This window comes from Rattus norvegicus, chromosome 7, assembly GCF_036323735.1.
Source record: "Rattus norvegicus strain BN/NHsdMcwi chromosome 7, GRCr8, whole genome shotgun sequence".
NCBI classification, from domain to species: domain Eukaryota; kingdom Metazoa; phylum Chordata; class Mammalia; order Rodentia; family Muridae; genus Rattus; species Rattus norvegicus.
In genome coordinates, this window is record NC_086025.1 from 91,494,369 (window position 1) to 91,505,053 (window position 10,685).

Here is a 10,685-nt window from a genome sequence, read left to right on the forward strand (position 1 = left end):
GGGAAGCAGAGGCAGTCAGACCTCTATGAGCCCAAGGGCAGCCAGGTCTACATAACAATTTCCAGCCTATCCAGAGTTACATAGTGAGAGACCCTATCATATACACACAAAATTTTTAATTCATCATTCTCTGAAAATTCAAACTAATGTCTAAAATGTTTGGTATATTTACAAGAGTACATAATACACTGGAAAAAATTAATAAAAACTACAACTGTTTCTTTTACTAAAATAACAACAGTACTTTAGAAAGTGGAAATAATTCACTTATTTATTTATACCTACATTGGTGTTTTGCCTGTATGTATGTCTGTGTGAGGGTATCAGGTCCTGGAGTTACAGACAGTTGTGAGCAATCATGGAGGTTCTAAGAATTGAATCCCAGTCCTCTAGGGAGAGCAGTCAGTGTTCCTAACTACTGACCTAGCCCCAAAGGTGGAAATAGTTTTATTGCTGTTCTTATTCCTGCTAATAGTACATATAAGCTTATAAAGTCTTAAGAAATAATGTAAATATATTAAAACATCCACTGGCAAAACTTCTGAGTAAAAGCTTAAGCCAAAAATTTCCACTAGTTTCACGAAAAGTAAAAGCACTTTACTGACAGACACAGAGAAGCATTGCTTAGGGCTCCACAGTTGTGTTTTTTAGTATCCCCACATTCAACCACTCCATTACAGACAAGGATAAGGAGAGAAAATACGAAACAGCTGCCAAAGGGGAAGGTTATTTTCAAAAGTGAATTATTAATGCAGTAGGGAATTGGTAACCAATTGCAATTCATTCTTAAATCACACAGAAAGGGTAAGGTGTTTTACTGACAAGAATCTCCTGAGATGAGCTGCCAAGACATGTGAAGGCACAGACCAAGAGAGGCACACCAGATGAGCTCTTTGATTCTTCTGAATGAAAAACGCATTTCTCTGATGCTATTCCAGTTTCAGTATAGAGATCCCTTAAGGACATTTCTAATTCAGAGTAGTTTTTTAAATTTAGGGTGAGCACATTTCAGAAATTAAAGAACTCAAGTGTGTACATTATATAATAAAAAAGAAGCTGTTCTGGTAGTAAATATAAAAGTCTGAGCTCTGCAACAAGTTGACTTCAAAGGCCAGCACGGCTGCTCATACCTGCTTGGTTTTAAACAGGTGACTGCCTGTGTGCCTCCTCATCTATAGGCTGGAGCAAGTGACAGTGCTTTGTTAATGGGACTGTTTCGAGGACTGGAAGAAGAGATTGGCTCTTAGGCTACTTTCTGGTACTGAGTAAGAACATAATGAATTTTGTCTGGATTTCACTTATATTACCGTCACATTATATAACAAAGGAAGTCTTTGTTTAAAATTTGATCAGTGCTAATAGATTATAAAATATTTTTAAGATCTGGGTAACAGTCAACCTGTGCATTGTATTCCCTGTTTATAATCCTGATATATCAATATAAGTTGGCTTTAACAGTAGACAAATAATACAATTCAAGCCCTATACACATACATACTCTGAGTTACCTTAAAAATGAATCATTACTATATGACACATTGTAAAGGGAATTTCATGGAATTAACAAATCTTTGACACAAATAATCTTACAGCAATGAGGAAAAATTGTTCTTGTTAACCTTTACCCTCCTAAATGCATCTACAGGCCATGCCCAGTTACGTTTTAACAACCTTCTTTTTCACACACACCCCCCCAAAAAAAGAGTTGTAGATGAAAGTGAAGATTTAGGATAATAGGAAGGTATAATTATAAGTAAATATCCATAAATATCAAAGCTTCCTATGTCCTTTCATGACAACCAAAAAGGAGAAATGCAAATTTAGAAAGAGAAAAGGGGATTCAAATCATCCAAGAAATATTCATCACCTAAAATTAGTGACAGCTGTTATTTTACTATTTATTTATATATTTGGAAGGATGGCACATGCCATGGTGCAGACGACAACTTTTGGGAGTCCATTCCCCTTCTTTAGACCATGTGGGTTCTGCGAATCAAATTAAGGTGGTCAGGCTTAGCAGCAAGAATTTACCCATTGAGCCATCTCACTGCCCTGACAGCTTTTATTTTAAATAACAAATACATATTTATAGCTACTATTACTGCTGTATTTTTAAAATAAGCTCTGATATGAATTTTTAATTCTAAATTTAAAAACTGAAAATGAAAATTCTGTAAACATACTGTATCCAGGGCTATTGTTAGTAGAGTGCTCACATAGAATGCAAAGTCTTGGGGGCTCAATTCCCAGCACAACATAAACTGGGCCTTAGTGCCCAGCTGTAATCCTACAATCTTTAGCAGGAGGTGCTAGGAAGAGCAGTTCAATGACTTCCTTGGCTACATAAGGAGTTTGAGCCAGCCTGGGCTACATGAGACCCTTTCCAAAAAAAAAAAAAAAAGTATTCAAAGTTAGCCATTTGTTTGTAATTCTAGTACTCAGGTGACAGAGTCAGGAAGACTGAAAGTCCCAGGCCAGTCTGGGCTACATAGCTAGGCTAGGTCTTAAAAACACACAGAAACAAACATTTATTCAGCTGACCTCCTTGAATAAATGTCATTCTGAAGTTGCCAATATATATATACACACATACATATATTTGATGTATCATTGTACTTGTTTAGGCCAAAGGTACATATCAGTTAAACATCTTTGTGTGTGTGTGTGTGTGTGTGTGTGTGTCTGTCTCTCTCTCTCTCTCTCTCTCTCTCTCTCTCTCTCTCTCTCTCTCTCTCTCTCTCTGTCTTCATGGCACATACATTGAAGAACATTGATGATCTAAAATAACAAGATTAGTCCTGGCCATTCTGGACGCATTCTGTTGAACCAGGCTGGCCTTAAAACTCAGAGATTCACCTGTCACTGTCTCCCAAAAGCTGGGACTAAATGCATGTGTTGCCACTGCCAGGCTGAATATCTTTTAAGAATATAACCTAGATCTGAAGAGAAGCTCAGTCCTTAAGGTCACTGGCTGTCCTTCCAGAGGAGAGGACCTGGGTTCAATTCCCAGCACCCACATGGTGGCTCATGACTATCTATAAAGAGATCTGATACCCTCTTCTGTCATGCAGGTGTACATGTAGTAGATCACTCATAAATAAACAAACTTTAAAAAAAAGAGTGCATGACAATAAAGAGAAAATATTTCATCATATCACTTTTCCATGAGTGTGAATTAAACAAGAAAATCTTCGAAACAAGCCTCCAAGTGTATGCTATTGACTACATTAGTAAAATAGCAAAGCTCTGCTCCTTTTCAGCAACAAGAATCATGAAAGGCTGATAAAGTATCAATCCTAAGTAACCCCTGATTATATACAACCCCTCATTTATGCAAAAAAGTCTTGTGTGATTAGAACAAATGGCAAATTTAGTTTTTAATTTTTATAAGCAAAAGAGCTAATTTGTGTTTTCTCAGTTAAGTTCAGAGCAGATAGAAGTCCATCCAAATCAAACATTGAGTATCCATCCTAAAGGACGAGTTCATAAAATTATGATCTGATTTTGAAAAGTGAAATTCATAAATAAACATTTTTCTCCCTAAAAAGAAAAAAAAATGAAAGGTGAAACCATGGTGACATCTTTCATGTCCTACACTCAAGCCTAGCAAGCTTGGCTTGCAGGAGATGAAGCTACCGATGAGCATCCTCCACACAGACACATTTATGTTTTCAGCCTTAGCATATTTTCAAAGCATCTGGCATCTATGGATGCCTCTCTGGTGTGCCAGACTAATGTGTTCAGATCTGAGTATAACACTAGAGCTGTATGCACTGTGGGGAAAGCAAGGAACAGCACATATTCAAAGAAGTCTTCCAAATGCTGAGCCACAAGCTTGTTATACTCGACCTGTATCTTTAAAACATTTCTACCAAAAACATTAAGCTCTTTTGAGAATATAAGAATGGCTCAGACCATATGTTACTGAAGTCATTAGGGTTCTTTCTTGTTTTTTCTCTCTCTCTCTCTCTCTCATTTTAATCTAAGCTGTCAAATAAAATATATCAAGAGATAGTTCTACAAAAAAAATTCATTGATAAAATACTGTAAATTCTATATTTTAAAAAATGCCTAAGGGCCAGTAAGGTGACTTGGTCGGTAAAAGCATTTACCACCAAGCCTGACAACCTGAGTCTGATATCCAGAACCTACATAGTGGGTGGAGAAGCAACTCCTGAAAGTTATCCTCTAACTTCCACATGCATACAGTAGGATGTGCACATAACTGCATATAAACACAAATAAATAATAAATGTAAAAAAATTAGTATCTAAGATTGAGATGGTGGTACATGCTTGTAAGCCCAGCACTGACAAGGAAGAGGCAAGAGGATTGCCATGACTTCAAGGACAGCCTAGACTATGTTTTGAAATGCCAATTCAAAACAAAATCTAAGATTATGCATTTTACTTTGCTAAATTTACTAATTTACAAAATTAGTCTGTATACTTTTAAAATGCTTGGAGGATGGAGAAACTAAGTAAAGAAAATATTCATGACTGTCCTTTTCTTCATATGCCTTGTTACCAAACTACCGTCCTTGACAGCACTCAGCTTTTCCTTCACTTAGAATCTGGAATCAGAATTGCTTCTTTAGAAATAATCTAGTGCCAGTAGCCTTGTTAGGACAAACTTTTACTAATCCCCATTACCAGTATGAAATAATGACCTTTTCAGGGCAGTTTAAAAAGAAACAGGTAATTACCACTGCATACAAATTAAAGTGTTAGGACAAAGACTTCTGAAATACAATGACCAGCAGCACCACAAAGAAAAAGGTGTACTCGTGTACCCCGCAACACAGGCTTTTCCTGGGGGAGGAGTGGTTCCTCCGGATTTTCATTTGGCATCATATTAACCTCAAAGAGAACTGCTTCTTCGAGTTACATGGAATCCCACCCTAAATACGTCACAAATTCTCAATCGGCCTCTCTTATAATTTCCTCCTAAATATTATCTCTTCTCGGTTTGTTTTGGTTTTGTCTTTTAGAGAAGGGTTGATGACAAAAAAGTACTGTAAGCAATTCCTACCTTATCTACGCTTCTTCTCCACATTCAGTTTCCAATTGCTTTTCCCAGAACCTTAATCCCTAAGCTAAGGAGAGCAAACAGAATCTTATTCTTCGGTTTGGTTTGTTTCTTACTGGTACCTTTGGAGCACCGAAACAAAGAATTCTAAGTCCCTCTCTTGGAACTTCAGTGTAAATACACAAGGAAAGCGCTTCTGTCAGGGCTCGGCTTCCCTGCCATCAGACCCCAGTCCTTTTTATTTCCTCTTCCTAGCCAATTCCCTTGAAGCCCCAAGGCTTGGAGATTGCTCTGGTCCATCGCTCTCCCAAGTCTCTGCACTCACGCTCCTGTACCTCTGCAGAAAGAGACAAGTGTGTTTCCACCTTCTTTAATTAACTTCTCCCCTAAAATCCTGGTCTTCCTCAAAATATACTTCGCATTATACTTCTTAGAGATGCAACTCTGAGTCTTCCCTGTTGATGTTCCCATTGCTTTGACCCCAAAGCCAGCGACTACAGTCCAGCAGGAGATCCTTTGCTGACTCTTCAGAGGGGCTGCGCCGCGTCCCCACGAGGTGGCCCCACGCCTCCGGAGGCCCAACGCTGGAGATCTCCCCCAGGACCCGCCCGGTAGTTAAGGTCTGCTGGCCCAGAGACGTCCTCCCCTCAGGGAGACCCCATCCCCTCAACACCCCCAAGTTACTCAGTGCTCTCCCAACCAAGGCACTGGGGCTTTCCCTCCAAGCCCCCCCGCCCAGAGCTCCGTCCTCGCTTTCACACCCTCGAGAGAACCCGGGAGCTGAGACTCTGTCCGCCCCGCCGCGGGGCAGGCCCGGTCCCTCGGGGTCGGATGCTGCGTGCCCCAGCGCCGTGGGCTGGGTCAGGGGGTGGGGGTGTCTCTGCCCCGCTGCTGCCCGTCCCGTGCCGCGCCAGGGCCCGCGCCTCTAGACTTCCCCACTCGCCACGAGCTCTAGCTCGGGTTCCACCCGCAGCCCCGCAACCGCGAGGCCCAATACCCAGCCGGCTCGCGCAGCTACCTGCAGGGGCCGCCTCGCCTCAGCGCCTCGCCGCCGCCATCTTGCATTTCAGAGCGACTGCACTTTTCAGGGAGTCAACTCTGACCTGTGAACCCTAACCCCGGAACCACTCGGAGGGCCCTCGCGCGGGGGGCCCACGGAGCTCTGCAGCCCGGCAGGAGCTCCAAGACGCCAGGCTAGGGTGCGAGAGAGACTCCCGGTCCCTAAGCCTACAAGGGCTGCGAGGAGGAGCCAACCGAGGCGGAGCGAGATGGGCGCCCCACTCGAGGACTTCGCCGCTCCTCTGGGATGCGACCCAGGCCGCTCCTCTAGAACCCTGCGCTGCGGGAGGTGTGCGCCGCCCCGCCCTCTGTCAGGAAGAGTCACGCCCCCTGTCAGGAGGGAGCCACGCCTCTGTCACGAGAAGCCACGCCCTATCATGAGAGGCTCCTCCTTCCGGCCTTGCGAGGCTCCACCTCCCTCAGGCGATTGCTCGGCCAGCGGTCGTCAGAAGTTGGACTCCGCCTCCCGCGACCGAGGTCGCTGTCTCCCGTGGAAACTGCCTTGGTCTTCCGCCACCCCTTCTGTCTTGGAGCCCGACTCCTAAGGTCCCGCCCCTCCCTAAGCCACTCCCACTGTCACTCTCAGCTCCTCCTTGGGAGCGCCCTCTGGATTCCAGCCGCGCCCCCACCCGCTGTCAACAGTCCCGCGCTCCTGTCAGCTGCAACTCCGCCTCTTCTAGCCCGAGTCCAGCGGGACCCGTAGTTACAGCTTTGGACGGGAAAAGTTGAGTGTGGCCCCACTTGGAGCCTTCCGCCTCTGCCTGCTGCCGCAGTCCCTCTTCCCACTGCGAGCCACACTGACTGAAACTGAGCTCTCAGTGGGCACCAGCCCCTTCGCGGCCATCTGAGGATCTCATCATCTTCCCTACCTGTCTTTCCGCCCTCTCATCATTGTTACAATGAATATACACACGAAGGCAAAAGGAAGCCACTCATAGTGTTCTGTGTATTCACGGCTCCGGACGTAAGAGAATTCTTTGGCGCCTGGATGTTTAGTCCCCACCCCCATCCCAGTCACGGACCCTTTGTGTTTGTGACAGAGCTCCACCAAGCCACACCAGTCCGAAAATCTGCACTCTACATTTGCTTGAAGGGAAGACTTGGCTGCTGAAATCAATGCGCACAATATTTAGTTGCATCCTAAAATTCTAAAACTTGTGTATGCTGAGTCTTAATGATGATCTCACCAGCAGAGGTACTCAACCCTGTCCCACTCTCAGCCCGTTCTTAAGACAAAAATTAACAGCACTCTAGCTTCTTGAAACTAAATTCAGAATGTAAACTACTTGTACAAATAAGTCAAGAAATCAGTGTAATTTTTTTTTTCGGAGCTGGGGATCGAACCCAGGGCTTTGCGCTCGATAGGCAAGCGCTCTACCGCTGAGCTAAATCCCCAACCCCGTAATTTTTAATAAGAACAAAAAATAGAAAGTAGTTTGTAATGCGATACTAATATCAGTAAAACTAAAACAATGCTTTCTCCACGATGTATTTAAATACTCGTGTCCCTCACAAGAAAAAGAAAAATACAAGACAAAAAGTTGCACACACACACACACACCAGTTTATGCTCACCCAGAGACAGTTCCAGGTCCACTGAGAATCCCAGTTTAGAATTTAACTATAAACAAAGAAAATATTTCAAATTCAGATATTCAACCTTTGGTTCATGCATTCGACCATTTGCTTTTTGAGAACCACACATGCCAGACACCAAAGGAGATATAAAACTGAGTAAGGTCATCCTGTCATCCATTGGTATCTAAAAGGGATTGTTCTGGAACCCTCCACAATACCCAAATGGAGCATTATTCACGTCCCTTAAATAAACTGACTGGTGTGGAATTTGCATCTAATCTGTGCAATGCCCCCATGGAGTTTACATCATCTCTACCAGGACGGTGTAGATGCCAGGCAAAGAGCTGCTGTACGTAACTACTCAGCATACGGAGACAAGAAAAAGTTGACTCGTTCAGCATAGATGCATGATTTTTTTTTTCTGAACATTTTGATCCACAGTTGGTTGAATCATAGATGTGGAAGCCATGGAACTGGAAGGCTGTGTTCTGTCTTCCAGGATCTTACAGGCTAGATGTTAGGCAAAAACATGCTCATAAAATACATCAAAGTGAAAATTGAAAGCACAAACAGAAGTACTGGGGGACATAGGTTTCGCTTCTCTTCCCCAGTGCGCTCTCTCTCTCTCTCTCTCTCTCTCTCTCTGTGTGTGTGTGTGTGTGTGTGTGTGTGTGTGTGTGTGTTTCTTTTCTTTTTTTTTTTTTTTGGTTTTTTTTTTTTTCGGAGCTGGGGACCGAACCCAGGGCCTTGCGCTTCCTAGGCAAGCGCTCTACCACTGAGCTAAATCCCCAACCCCTGTGTGTTTCTTTCTTATTCCTCCTTTTGAGCACCAGTTTGTAGTCTTATGCCCTGCTCTAAAGCAGCCACTCCCCAAAGCCAACAACCCAGAAGCCTCCCAATTTAAGGTTACTCCCACAGGGCATTTCTGTCCAGGAAAACAATTTCAATAGCACAGTGCTGGGAACAGTATCCCTGGCTGAAGTGCTGCCAATTATCTGGCATCCTTGCACAAAGCAAGACTGTTACCAGCACTTGAAAAAGAGAGAGAGAGAGAGAGAGAGAGAGAGAGAGAGAGAGAGAGAGAGAGATCAAAACGTTGCAGACTTAAGCAATATGCATATATGTTTCCCATAGCAGATTTGCCAGCCCACATAAATCTGTTTAGAGACCATGCTTGCAGGGCAACTTGTTTCTATTAAAATAAACTCATTTATAAAAATCGTAAATATGACTGATTTTAACAGCTGCGCTGCTCCAGAAGTAAGTTTTAACCATGGATTGGCACAGGGAGAAGCCTGGAGTTTTTATGCACGAGCTTGGCGGCTTGTCATCCACAGACGAGCACAACAAAACTTCAGTGCTGTTAGAGATGAGAAGTCGTTCAGTAGGCTTCTAAAAAGCACAGCACTTTTGCTCTTCAGAGCCCATCCCACCTTTGGAACACTGAAAAGAGTGTTGGTAGGAAATGAAGCGCTTGGAATAAAAAGTGGTTAGTAAACGCCAGCCTGGTCTGAGGAACAGACTTCTAGCAGCTCTGTTTGTAGACACGTCCCTCTGTTGTTCTTTTTCTTCTTTCTACCCTTTATGTATGTGTGTGGGGGGGGCAGTTTTTAAAACAAGATACCATAAAATAGACCAAAATGACATCAAACTATGACACTTTAAACATTTGACTATAGTTGGGGGAACTTGAGAATTTTGCCCTAATGGAAAGGCCCTGCAATTCTCTGTTGGCTAGTTCAGAAGGTCAACGACGACGGAAGATGGTCACTCTAAGTGTTGTTCCCACAAACGCTCCTCCAACTGATCGTTGATGTAAATAGTAAACGTATGCTAAGGCTGTAGAAATGAGCGCCATGCTCCTGATGGTTGTAGAAATGTCCTCACCCTTCCTCCTCCCCCTCCTTTCTCTAGCACAGAAGCATAGCTGGGAACACGGGACAGGAAAATCTGACTAATACATTGTTAGGCTTTATAACTGAATCGTGGTGCCACCTGGTTTGTACACCTATTAGGGTGTAAATTCATTTCTACAAAAAAAATTTAGTGCATATGTCAACACTACACAGGCCTGGAAAACAAAACAGCAGTGTGTGTGTGTGTGTGTGTGTGTGTGTGTGTGTGTGTGTCTGTGTGTGTCTGTGTGTGTCTGTGTGTGTGTGTGTGTTTGTGTGTGTGTGTCTGTGTGTGTCTGTGTGTGTCTGTGTGTGTGTGTGTGTGTTTGTGTGTGTGTGTGTGAAAAAGAATACTTTTTTTTGAGACAGGGTCTCACTGTGTAGCTCAGTTATCCTGGAACTCACTTTGTAAACCAGGCTGGCCTCGAACTCACAGAGACCCAGCTGCTTCTGTCTCCTGAGTGCTGGAATTAAATGTGTATATTACTACCCCTGGCTTCAAAAAGAGCGACTTTTGAAAAAGCTGGAGAGATGGCTTAGTGGTTTAGAGCACAGACTGCTCTCCCAGAGATCCTGAGTTTAATTCCCAGCAACCACGTGGTGACTCACAAACATCTGTAATGGGATCTGATGCCCTCTTCTGGTGTGTCTGAGGACAGCTAAAGTGTACTCACATATACATAAAACAAATAAATCTTAAAAAATAAAAAAGCATCATAATAATACACATGACAGCAAGAAAAAGAAGAAAGAAACTGCACTCCACACCACTTGATATGGTATTAAATCTCCTTTCATAGCCAACTGATAATTTTTAAATTTTTTATTCACTTAGTTTACAACCCAATATCAGCCCTTCCTCTCCTCCCCTCATGCAAATCCTCCCCCTATTCCACCTCCCCCTTCTCTTTTGAGAAGGAGAAGCACCATTCTGGGTATCACCCCCTCAACCCCGCTCTCCCACCCCCCAACCCGTGGTGTATCCTCTTCCACTGAGGCCAGACAAAGTGGTCCATTTAGAGTAGCAGGATCCACAGGCAGGAGGCAACAGGCTCAGGGACATCCCCTGCTCCAGTTGTTGTGGGACCCACATGAAGGCCAAATTGCTCATCTGCTATATATGTG

At 43.5% G+C, this 10,685-nt stretch overlaps 1 protein-coding gene across 4 annotated transcripts in view; it reads right to left on the minus strand.

Annotated features, from left to right (window-relative positions):
- The window catches only part of Zhx1 (zinc fingers and homeoboxes 1), a 29,792-nt gene extending 22,176 nt beyond the window's left edge, over positions 1-7,616 (minus strand). For 3 of the 4 annotated variants that reach the window (XR_010052934.1, XM_017594644.3, XM_063262952.1), the window contains exon 1: positions 6,047-7,616. The gene's annotated coding sequence lies outside the window, so the exon portion shown is untranslated. The remainder of the gene's footprint in view (positions 1-6,046) is intronic. The other variant, NM_133620.2, reaches the window with a different exon arrangement.
- Between the last annotated feature and the right edge of the window lie 3,069 nt (positions 7,617-10,685).